The 11642-nt window shown below is 37.8% G+C and overlaps 1 non-coding gene across 1 annotated transcript; it reads right to left on the minus strand.

Annotated features, from left to right (window-relative positions):
• Window positions 1–5768: 5768 nt before the first annotated feature.
• On the minus strand, window positions 5769–5875 carry LOC115071252. The gene has a single exon (XR_003850347.1). It is a non-coding gene; the product is annotated as a U6 spliceosomal RNA (small nuclear RNA).
• Between the last annotated feature and the right edge of the window lie 5767 nt (window positions 5876–11642).

An 11642-nucleotide genomic window follows, 5' to 3' on the forward strand; every position in this document is an offset into this window, starting at 1 on the left:
CTGTATCTTTCTGCTGTTGTTGTGATGTTTCCCCTTTCATCTCTGATTTTGTTGATTTGGAGGTGGTCTTTCTTTCTTTTGGATAACTGGGCTAGCGGTCTGTAGATCTTGTTTATCTTTTCAAAGAACCAGCTCTTGGAGTTGTTGATTCTTTGTATTGTTTTCTTTGTTTCAATTTCATTAAATTCTGCCCTGATTTTTGTTATTTTTTCTTGTCTGCAGGGTTTGGGTTTCGTTTGCTGTTGCTTTTCAAGTGCGTTGAGTTGCAATGTTAAGTCATTTATTTGTGTTCTTTCCGATTTTTTGATGTAGGCACTTAGAGCTATAAACTTCCCTCTAAGAACCGCTTTCAGTGTGTCCCAGAGGTCTTGTTTTGTTGTATTGTCCTTTTCATTTAATTCCAGGAATACTTTTATTTCTTTCTTAATTTCTCTTTTGACCCATTCATCATTCAGGAGTGTGTTGTTTAATCTCCATGTGTTCGTGTGGTGATTTTGGCTTCTTCGGGTGTTTGCTTCAAATGTTGATTGTAAGCTTTATTTCATTGTTGTCTGAAGAATGCATGGAATTATTTCAATCTTTTTGTATTTGTTGATGTTTGTTTTGTCCCCTAGTACATGGTCGATTTTGGAGAAAGTTCCATGGGGTGCTGAGTAGAAAGTATGTCCTTTGGTGCTTGGGTGGAATACTCAGTAGATGTCTGTTAAGTCCATCTAATATATGGTATTGTTTAATTCAGATGTCTCTCTGTTAACTCTCTGCCCTGTTGACCTATCTAATGGAGATAGTGGGGTATTGAAGTACCCTACTATTAATAAGTTGGGATTAATCTGGGTCTTAAAGTCCCCTAGTATTGTTTTTATGAAGTTGGGTGTACCAGAGTTTGGTGAATATATGTTCATCATTGTAATATCTTCTTGATTCATTGTTCCTTTGGTCAGATTAAAGTGGCCCACTTTGTCTCTTCTGATTAGTTTTAAAGTCTATTTTGTCAGATATTAGAATTGCTATACCTGCTTTTTTCTTACTTCCATTTGCTTGGTACATTTTTTTCCATCCTTTCATGTTGAGATAGTGTCTGTCCTTAAAAGTGAGATGAGTTTCTTGCAGACAACAAAACAATGGGTTGTGTTTCTTAATCCATTCACATAGTCTGTGTCTCTTTACTGGGGAGTTCAAATCTGTAAAACCACATATGTTCTAACATCCCTCTACTTACTGTTTTTTTTATGTTGAGATAGTATGTTTGCATAAGATTTTCATACCTGTTTCCTAGGGGTTAGCCCTCCCCTTCACTCCAATTCTCAGACCCCCATACCTCCACACCACATGCTTAAGGATTTCCACCCCCGGTATTCCACCTCACTATCTTATTTTATACTATAATCTACTGTTCCCTCCTCCCTTAATATGTCTCCCATCCCCCACAAAAAATCCCTTTCCACTTTGCAGGATTCCACTTGTGCTCCAAGTTAAACATGTAAAACAAAAGATGCAAAGCTAGTATCCACATAAACAAGGGAACACACAGTATTTCTTCTGGGTTTGAGTGAATTCGCTCAGTGTAATTTTTCCAGTTCCATCCATTTACCTATAAATTTCGTTATTTTATTTTTCCTTGCAGACTAGTAATACTCCATTCTGAAAACGTGCCACATTTTTCTTCTCCATCTTTTGATTGGTATCCAATTTGATTCTATTTCCTAGCTACTGTGAATAGAACAGCAATAAACAATGTTGTATAAAAGTGTCTGCAGTAGGCTGTAAAGTCTGCTGAGTATATATTCCCAGGAGTGGTATATCTGGGCCAAATGGTAGATTTATTTCTATTTTGGGGAGATTGATTTCCAAAGTGGCTGAACTAGTTTACCCTCCCACCATCATACCTGGGAATAAATCTAACCAAGGAAACAAAAATCCTTTACAATGTAAATTTCAAAACACTAAAGAAAGAAATTGAGAAAAACATTAGATGATGGGAAGCTGGGCTCATGAATTATAATTAATATTGCAAAAATGACCATCATAACATAATCTGTATAAAGATTCAATGTAATACCTATGAAAATTCTAGTATCATTCTTTGAAGACATAGAAAACAACCAAAACCAAAGATAGCAAAACCAATCCTGAACAAAACGAATATGGCGGGAGGGGTTACCACATCGGATTTTAAAGAGTACTACAGAGTCAATGTAATAATCACAGCTTTGTACTGGCACAAAAAGATATGTATTGATGGCAGAGAACTGAGGATGTAACTGTAAGTCCATGAAACTGCCATTACCTAATTCTTGAAAAAGATGTCAAAAATGTGCTTTGGACAAAAAGCATCTGCAACAAATTCTGCTGGAAAACTAGACTTTAATGTGCAGAACAATGAAACTTATTTTTCTTCATGCACAAAATTCAACTAAAAATGTATCACAGACTTCAGAATAAGACTGGCAACTCTGAAATTGCTATAAGAAAAAGAGGGAGCATTATTCAACTTACAGACATGTGTAAAGGTTTTCTGAAAAGACTCAGAAAACACAAGGGAATAAGACAATCAATAAATGAGATCTCATAAACCCAAAAAGCTCCTTTACAGCAAAATAATTAATGAATCAATAGGCAGAACGTAGAATGGGAGAAAATCTCTGTCAGCTCTTCATTCAATAGATGACTAGTATCTAGGATGAACAAAGAACTCAAAAAGTTAAACATTAAGAAAAATAAACACCAAATTTTAAGATGGGTTATGGATCTGATTGAACAAAAAAATTCTCAAAAGAAGAAATGTGAATGGCTAAGAAACACTTCAAAAGTGATCGATATCCTTAGCCCTCAGAGAAATGAAGATTCAAATTTCTTTTAGAGTTCAGATCACCCACATCAGAATGGCCATCATTAGAAGTACAAGTTAGGACAGGTGCTGCCATAGATGAGATAAAAGAGGAAACAGTGTATTTTAAACCAACAAGGAAGGACATTGGTATATATTTGGAATAAGCCAATGCTCAAAATGATCCAGTAAAGTAATATTTTCTTTTCTATCTTCCACTAGGCATGTGATTACAACTAAAGAATCCTCTTCCCTTACTCCTTTTTCTCCCAATTTTACTTTCACTGAAGAGGATTCATTTACACTTTGTATCACATAACAATACTGTGCCTGAATAACAAAATTTGAATACACAAAGTAACATTTTCAAAGACTAAGAGCAAACTTTTTTGAATGTTGACATGTGACAGTCATTTTTCAAATATTACATATATATAGTTACTATATCAGAAAGAAATTGATGCCTTTAAGAGTTATTGCTATGGATATAATAATATGGAATTGTCCAAAAATATGTAAAATCATATCTTTTTTAAATGTTTTATTTATTATTTTTATTTTATGTGTATTGCCTGCATGTAGGTAAGTGCACCCCTGTCATGCAATGCCTGTGGAGAACAGAAGAGGCTGTTGGATCCCCTGGAAATGGAGTTACGGACAATTGTTAGCTGCCATGTGGGTGATCGGATTCAACCCCGGTTTTCTGCAAGAACAGCCAGTGTTCTTAACTGCTGAGCCATCTCTCCAGCCCCTGAAATCATCATATCTTAAGTTCAATACAAACAGAAAGCTGTAATGAATGATCTAATATTTTTTAACCAATATGAATAATGTTAATTCACTTTTAGTAACAATAACTTATGTGTCTCCAACACATTTAACTGAAAATGTAGAGTTTATTCTCCTTTAAATATATGAGAATGGTGGTCCACATTCATTTTTTAAAATAGTTTATTTATTATTTTTATTTTATGTGTATGAGTGTATTGCCTGCATGTATGTGAGTGCACCAGTGTCAGGCAATGCCACGGAGGTCAGAAGACGGCATCGGATTCCCTTGGAACTGGAGTTAAGGACGGTTTGTAGCCACCACGTGGGTGCTGGGAATTGAACCCAGGTTCTCTGCAAGAGCAGTCAGCTCTTAACTGCTGCACCATCTCTCCAGCCCCCTCATTCATTTTTTTAAATATAAGGATGGAAAAACATAAACTCAAAGATGTATGGTTGCAGTATTTTAAAGTATTTGTTTACTTTTATGTGTACAAATGTTTTTCCCACATGCATGTATGCGTACTGCTTTGTATGTATATATATATATTGTCCATGGAGGCCAGAAGAGGGCATCAGAGCCAACATGTGGTTGCTGGGTACCAAAACTGAGTCCTCAGAAAGAGTAGGAACTGTTTTAAAATACTGAGCCATCTCTGGCTGCAGTCATTAAATTAGAATGATTTCTATCTCCTACACACACATCACACACCAAGCTTCTCATGGCATTTCCTTAGACTTGCACATTTTAACACCCTGAAGCATGTGCCTGGTACTTTCTGACCTGGTGCCACAGATCCATATTTAATATACTCCACTTTACCAGCTGCAAATGTCTTCCCTCAGTAACAAGGCATGGTTCAGTCTCCAGCTCAGTGTTTTTAGAAGTTGACATATTGGAATCGAAGAGTTGCCATTGTGTCTGGCAGAACCTAAAGCACTGCTCAGGTTTCTGGTCTGGGCCATTTGGGATGGGGACCTTCAGCAGGGCTTCCACTGTCAGGTCTATGGTAATATTGAATTCAGATTTGATGTTGTCAAGATTAACATGATAGCCATGACCCAGGGTGACTGCTGTAAAATTCTCCATGAGGTCACGAGTGGATATTATGATATACAAAATTATACAAAGGACAATCGTCAAGATCTGAAACCTTCCACTTTTACTTACTCATTGAAGAAGTTCCTGAAAAGCCATAATTTCAGCCAGAATTGTCTGCTGTGGAGTAATGGATTTTTCAAGACGAGGTTACAATGCAAAACTGACTTAAAATGTATTCCTTAACTGCAAAATTAGAAAATGGAAATATTCAAGTATTATGTTTCCAACAGCAGAGCTGATTTTTCCTTTTTTTTTCTCCCCCAAAGTGCTGAAAACCAGTTGGACTGTTTTCACTGGACTGAGGGCATCTTGTTTGACAGACCACAGAAATGTTGCTTCCTAGAAGTAATATCAAACTTATGCCCATCGTGGAAATTACAGTCAATAAGAAATATAATGTATTTTTGCACAATTCACGGGAAAATTTTTCTGCAAAACACACAAATGGGAACGGCTGGGGACACTGACAACACAGTGGACAGTAACAAGGATGACAGAGTATATGGGCTCCAGTTGGGGGCTGGGGGCTATGGAAAGATGCCATTTGGGATGCGGGTATAAAGATGAATAAGATTGTTGGGATGTTCCATATGAAATACACAAAAAAATCAGTAAAAAGAAACACAAATAGACAAACAGAGAGTGGAAGCATGGAATTCGCATATTGTGACAGTTGTATAATGATTGTATAAGGATTGTCGTAATCCAATCCATTAACACATTCTTCACTATATGTACATTCCCTTAGACAAACTGAACTTGTCCATTTTAAAACTCTGCTTGTAACCATTAACCAAACTCCATTTTTTCTGCCCCAGCAATCTTATCTTTCATTCTGATTTCAACTCTCTTTTTTCAGTTTATTATTTATTTAATAACCACATACTTAGAAGAAGCATTTCATTACAACAGCATTAACATATTCAATGACAATTTTTTGAGCTAAGATGCATCTTTTTCAAAATTGGCTGTAAATTTTTAGGTTTACAGTTGAATTGTTACAGTTATACAATATTTTACTCAGTATAAACCCTACAAGACATAAAATTAAATGAGGTTTTAACCTTTTAAAAAAATATGGAACGCTTCATGAATTTGTGTGTCATCCTTGAGCAGGGGCCATGCTACTCTTCTCTGTATTGTTCCAATTTTAGTATATGTGCTGCCAAAGCGAGCACAATTTCAACCCTTTTAAATTGACATGTAAAAGGTGCATCGTGCATCATCTGTCTTTTTGTGTCTGTCCTGTTTCACACAGAATGGGTTCTTCTAGGACCATTTATGCTGTCACAAATGTATAGGTTTCCCTTTATACAGCTGAATATTATTAAAACATTTTCATTATAGAATTATTAATCATAACCAAGATGTGAAAGTTACCAAGCATATGAAATAAGGAAATAATCTTGATTTTAATAAGTTAGATTTTCTTTCTTAAAACTATATATGCACATAATTTGTAAGGGTACATATGCACATATATAATAAAAATCATGTAAATGCAATTGCAAAATTGTCTTACAAAGATTTGAAAAAAAGATATTTATTCAGCAAATATTATGAAGGCATTATTACATTATTCATTCAAGAAATCAATAGCCCCATTTTTAGCCCTACTTTGAAGAACTGCAGCAGCTTTTAATGAAGTAGAAGAAAGAAAATCCTTATTTTAAAAGCCATGTGGTTACAAGCTACTAGCTGAGAATATAACGGCATTGATGAAGTCTTCTTGTAATAAGCATGTGGCTGGAAAGTTTGCCTCTGGGTAGAACAACTAGGTGATCTTTATTTAGTTTACATATTTATTACTGCACCCCACAAATACAGAAATTAGTCATGAAGCTAAAATTTATTTTTGAAAACATGCAGAAATACAGATTTAAGAAAACATTGACATCCAACAAGAAATTAGTAACTGTGATTTCATAGCCTGTAAGGTAGTAATTTGCATTACTAACGCTACACTTCTCATATTCCAATGATCTACTTCTTATTCTCTATACACATGGGAAAGTAGGGTAGCAGCAAACTTCCTCATCTTTTCCTCAGTGAAAGCTCTTATTTTCTTTCGAGGACTCGATAACATATTCTGTGGCTTAAAAAAAAGAAAGGAAAAGAAAACTTCTGTACACTATTATGATAGGGAAGGAAGAAAGCTACCTTCCTAACACTTCAGCTGCACACACTGAGAAACACTGAGAGGTGCTGATACCCACATCCACCCATTGAGTGCTTCATGACAGAAATGGATTTCAGTTCACTAAGTTGTTTATATTTCTCTGCATGGAACAAATGTGTGTTGTACAACAGAAATATGATATGCAACCATTCATATGGAAAGGACTGAGTAGATGTCCACATGATTTTCAGAGTAGAACTAGTTCAAGAAACAGGAGAGTGGTGACATTTTCCTTTTCTGTTCTCTGCTTTCTGCGAGTGTGTGTGTGTGTGCGTGTGTGTGTGTCTGTCTGTCTGTGCCTGCGTGTGTGTGTGTGTGTGTGTGTGTGTATACAAGTATACATGTACTGTACAGGGACCTGTGCAAGTACATCTGGGCACATGGAGGCCAGAGGAGACCATCAGCATGTCTTTTATCATTCTTTGCCTTATTTCCTTGAGACAGGGTTCCTCCCTAACCCTGAATCTCTTAGTTTCTTTATCACTAGGCTGATAAACATCAAACTCCACATGGCTTTCTTACACAGGAAGTGGGGCTCTGAATGCAGGTCTTTATGCTTAAGTAGCAACTTCTCTCAGCCGCTGAGCCACCTGCACAGCCCCCTCTTCTTCACTTTTGTACGTACGTGCAGCTCACACTCTAAATCAATCTCATTTTCCACCGTTGTAGCCAAGCATTTATCCTCTCTTGATAAAAAGATAACACTTTAGAGAACATTCATCTAAGAAAATGAAGCGTAAGAAAAGAACTTGTCAGAATTATGACTCAATCAGTGATGCATCTCAGTCACAAACTGACATTAGAAAACGTTTCACGAGAGTTTCAGAGCACGATCTGCCAGTGATTGACTTTATAAAAAGTTAACACTCGTATGAAGTACACGTTGGGAACAAAAATGGTAACACCCACCTGTGGATTAACTTAGAACATGACACTTGGCCATGGATGTGAGGGGGAGCAGCCACAGTGCTTGAGCTTTGCCCATCTCTGTTGGGTCACATTACTGACTTTCTGTTAGTAGTCAGAGCACGGAATGTGGGAAAACTAAATAATAAAATACGGGGTTATAATTTGCCAAGTTGCAGTCTGTAGACGAAGCCCTTATGGTAAAGTTCTTTGTCTTCTGCCATTTTTAAAAAAATAATACAGCCCAAATCCCCATAAAAAGTAAAAATTAAAAAATAATTTGCATGCTCAGGAGGAGACTTTACCAAAAATGTATGAACATAGGAATGGTTGGTGTATTGAATCTATTTATGTAAGCATTTTTAAAAGTGATTTTTATTGAATGTGAATACAAATCTGAATTATCTTTTCTCTGAAAATTGATATCAGCTTATAACTTTTTACTCGCTGTTCAGTAATTAGCAGCACATTTAGTCACTCAAACTGAATAATTATACCTAATGGAATGCTATTAGGGCTATCCCTTTCCACATAAAATGGATGGAAGAGGCCCAAAGTCATAGACTGGTTTTCCTGGCCCTAGCAGTCAGTTTTTTTAGCTTTAATGAACTATCTGAAGCTGAGCAAGGTAGTTTAAATGAAAACTATCCCCCAAAAGCTCAAATATTTGAACACTTGATATTTGGCCCCTAGTTGGTGGCACTGATTTTAGAGGCTTAGGAGGTGTGGCCTTCATGGAGAAAGCACAGCACATCACCAGTGGTGAGGCTAAAGGGTTCGTAGCCTTGCCTCGCCTCCAGTTTTGTTTCCTCTGCTTCCTGTGAGTGCTTGAAGTTGTAAGCTCACACAATTCTGCTCTATTGTCTCTTGTCATGCTTCATCCACCATGATGGATTCTTAACCATAAGCCAAAACAAACTCTTCCTTCTATATCATAGAGTTTTGTCACAGCAACATAAAAGTAACTGATAGAGTAAGCAAATTTTTAAAAGAAAATGGGTTTAGTACTGGGAATAAAGCTTACTGGTAGAATACCTTCAAATCATGCATAAGGCCCTGGGATTGAATCCCAGAGCTACATAGTAAGTAATTAGTATATTTAGTCCTCCCAAGTTCTGGAGGTTCAAGGGAATATTACTGTACTTTGCTCGACATTGTTAAAGGACTGCATAGAAGATAGTGTCATAAAGCTTCAACAGCAGGAGTATAAGAAGATCAAGAGATTGCACTGCAAGAAACGACACCAGAAAATAATTCAACAAATATGGCTCACACTTAAACTGCTTTGATGGGGCTAACCCAAAGCCCCATGAGAACTACTTTTTTCCCTTCCATTGTCATGACCATCTACATTTCCAGGTTTTTATAATATTTACTTATTATTGGGGGGAGCATGTCTGCCATGATGCACCTGTGGATGTCAGAAGACAACATTCATGAATTGGTTTTCTCCTTCCACCATTTGTATGTTAAGAATCAACCTAGTGTCAGGCTTTGTGGGTGTGATGGTTTGAGTGAAAATATCCTCCATAAGCTCCAAGTATTTGAACATTTTGTTGCTCACACCATTATGGAGTCTTAAACCTGCCTGTGACCTAAGAGCTTGCCTGAGGCTAAGTTGATAAGACAAATGGACCTAATTTCTTTGATGGAAATTTCAAGACAGCCTAACATAATTGATGATATGGTTATTCGTGGTAAATATTATGGAGATCTACAATGAAAAAGAGCAAATGGGGCAAAAAGAAATGTGAATGTACAGTTTGGATTGAAAAAGAACAGTAAGGCCTGTGTGGTAGCCCACACTTGTAGTCCCAGACAGAAGCAGGTTGATCTCTGTGAGTTCAAGGCCTGCCTGGTCTACATAGTGAGGTCCAGGCCAGCTGGGGCTACAGGGAGACCCTGTCTCAAAAAGACCAAAAAAAAAAAAAAAAAAAGAATACTAGGAATATTAATGTTGGAGCCAAGTTACGTGTTGAAGGAGAGCCTGTCTTTGATAAGGAGATTAGAGTCATCAAAGAGGACCCTATAGATTTGTTTCAGGCTTAAACAATACCAAAATTGTTTTCAGGGGAAGACCACACCCAGTTAAACTTATAAAAGGAAAATGCTTAAAGGGCTTTCTGTTCCTAGAAAACCACAGCAAAAAAGACGCTAATGTGGAGGAAGTAGGCCAAGGTCCATCCCAGGCTGGCAGCCAAACTTGGAAGTTCTATGCATGTGATGCTGGCTTTTGAGGCGTGGAGGATATGAGTAAAGGGGTCACTGGTTCTTTCTCCAAGGTTTCAGGGAGATGCCAAGGCCAGGCAGTATACATCCTGGTGTCCCTGCATAAGAAGAGCCCTGACAGATTACTGTGTGATGCTCTGAAGGTGAAACTTCATTGGCAGTGGAGATCCCAAGATACTGGAGATGCTAGAGCTGTTGAGACATCTGCCCAGGAAAGCTGTATACAGCGAGAGATACCAGCCCTAGAAAGATGTATGTTGCATGCAGGAAAGCTGAAGGGGCTGAGCCATCTAAGTCCTTTGGCAGTAATATCCCAGAAGTCAGACATGGAGATACTGAATTTGTTGTTTTCTCTACTGTTTTTTTAAATCTTATTTTGATCCAATATTTCCTCAGTATGCCCCCATTCCTCCATTTTGGAATGGGAATATATATTGGGTTCTACTGTATGTTGGAAATATGTAATTTGCCTTTTGATTTAACAGGGCCTTAAGAGATTGCATTGAGTTTCAGAAGAGACTTTGAACTCTGGACTTTTGAATAGTATTGAAACTGGTAAAGACTCTGGTGACTTTTGATAGCAGACAAAATGCATTTTGCATTTTATATGATCATGAGCCTCTGGAGGGCAGGGAGTGGAACTGTGGTGGTTGAATACAAATGTCCTCCTGAGGTCCAAGCATTTGGATATTTTGTCCCCACTTGGTGGTACTGGTTTGGGAGGCTTTAGGAGGTGTGGCCTTGCTGGAGGAAGCATGTCACTGGGGGTGGGCTTTGAGAGTTCTTAAGCCTTGCCAGATTTCCATTCTTTCTGTTTCCGGTGCCTGTTTAAAACTGTGATCACTGGGCTTTCTTCTGCAGCCTCCTTTGCTGCCATTATGGACTCTTGCACCTGAAACTGTAAGCTCAAATAAACTCTTCCTTCTCTAAGTTGCCTTGGTCACAGTGCTTTATTACAGCAATAGAATGTATTTAATACAGTGGATGACAAGCACCTTTATCCACTGAGCCATCTGCCTGCCCCCAAGCCTTGCCAGATTTCCATTCTCTCTGTTTCCTGTGCCTGTTTAAAGCTGTGATCACTGGGCTTTCTTCTGCAGCCTCCTTTGCTGCCTCCCCCACCATTATGGACTCTTGCACCTGGAACTGTAAGCTCAAATAAACTCTTCCTTTTCTAAGTTGCCTTGGTCACAGTGCTTTATTACAGCAATAGAATGTAATTAATACAGTGGATGACAAGCACCTTTATCCACTGAGCCATCTGCCTGCCCCAAGGATTTCCAGCTTCTTATGTCTAAGAAAACAAATTAGATACACATAGATAAAGGCAAAAACAAAGACGATGTATTAAAGAAGAAAGCACCTCCAAGGGAAGACAGGGCCAGATTTGGAGAAAGCTCAGAAATGCAAAGGTGCCTTGCCCTGCAGGCCTAAGGGTCATTTTTAATGCATATTACTCTTTTGAAAATGCCCTGTTTGCTCACTTAGCTGGTTACCAGGCTTCTACTCTTCTATCAACTAGCCTCTTTCATGTGCTAAGCCTCTCAACTCTTTGTCCTACTCTCCTGCCACATAAAGGATTCCTACTAGACACAGCTCTTAAGAACTCATGAGCCCTTCATTAAAAACCT

The sequence above is a fragment of the Nannospalax galili genome, unplaced genomic scaffold (genome assembly GCF_000622305.1).
Source record: "Nannospalax galili isolate Female #2095 unplaced genomic scaffold, S.galili_v1.0 scaffold17, whole genome shotgun sequence".
Classification (NCBI taxonomy): domain Eukaryota; kingdom Metazoa; phylum Chordata; class Mammalia; order Rodentia; family Spalacidae; genus Nannospalax; species Nannospalax galili.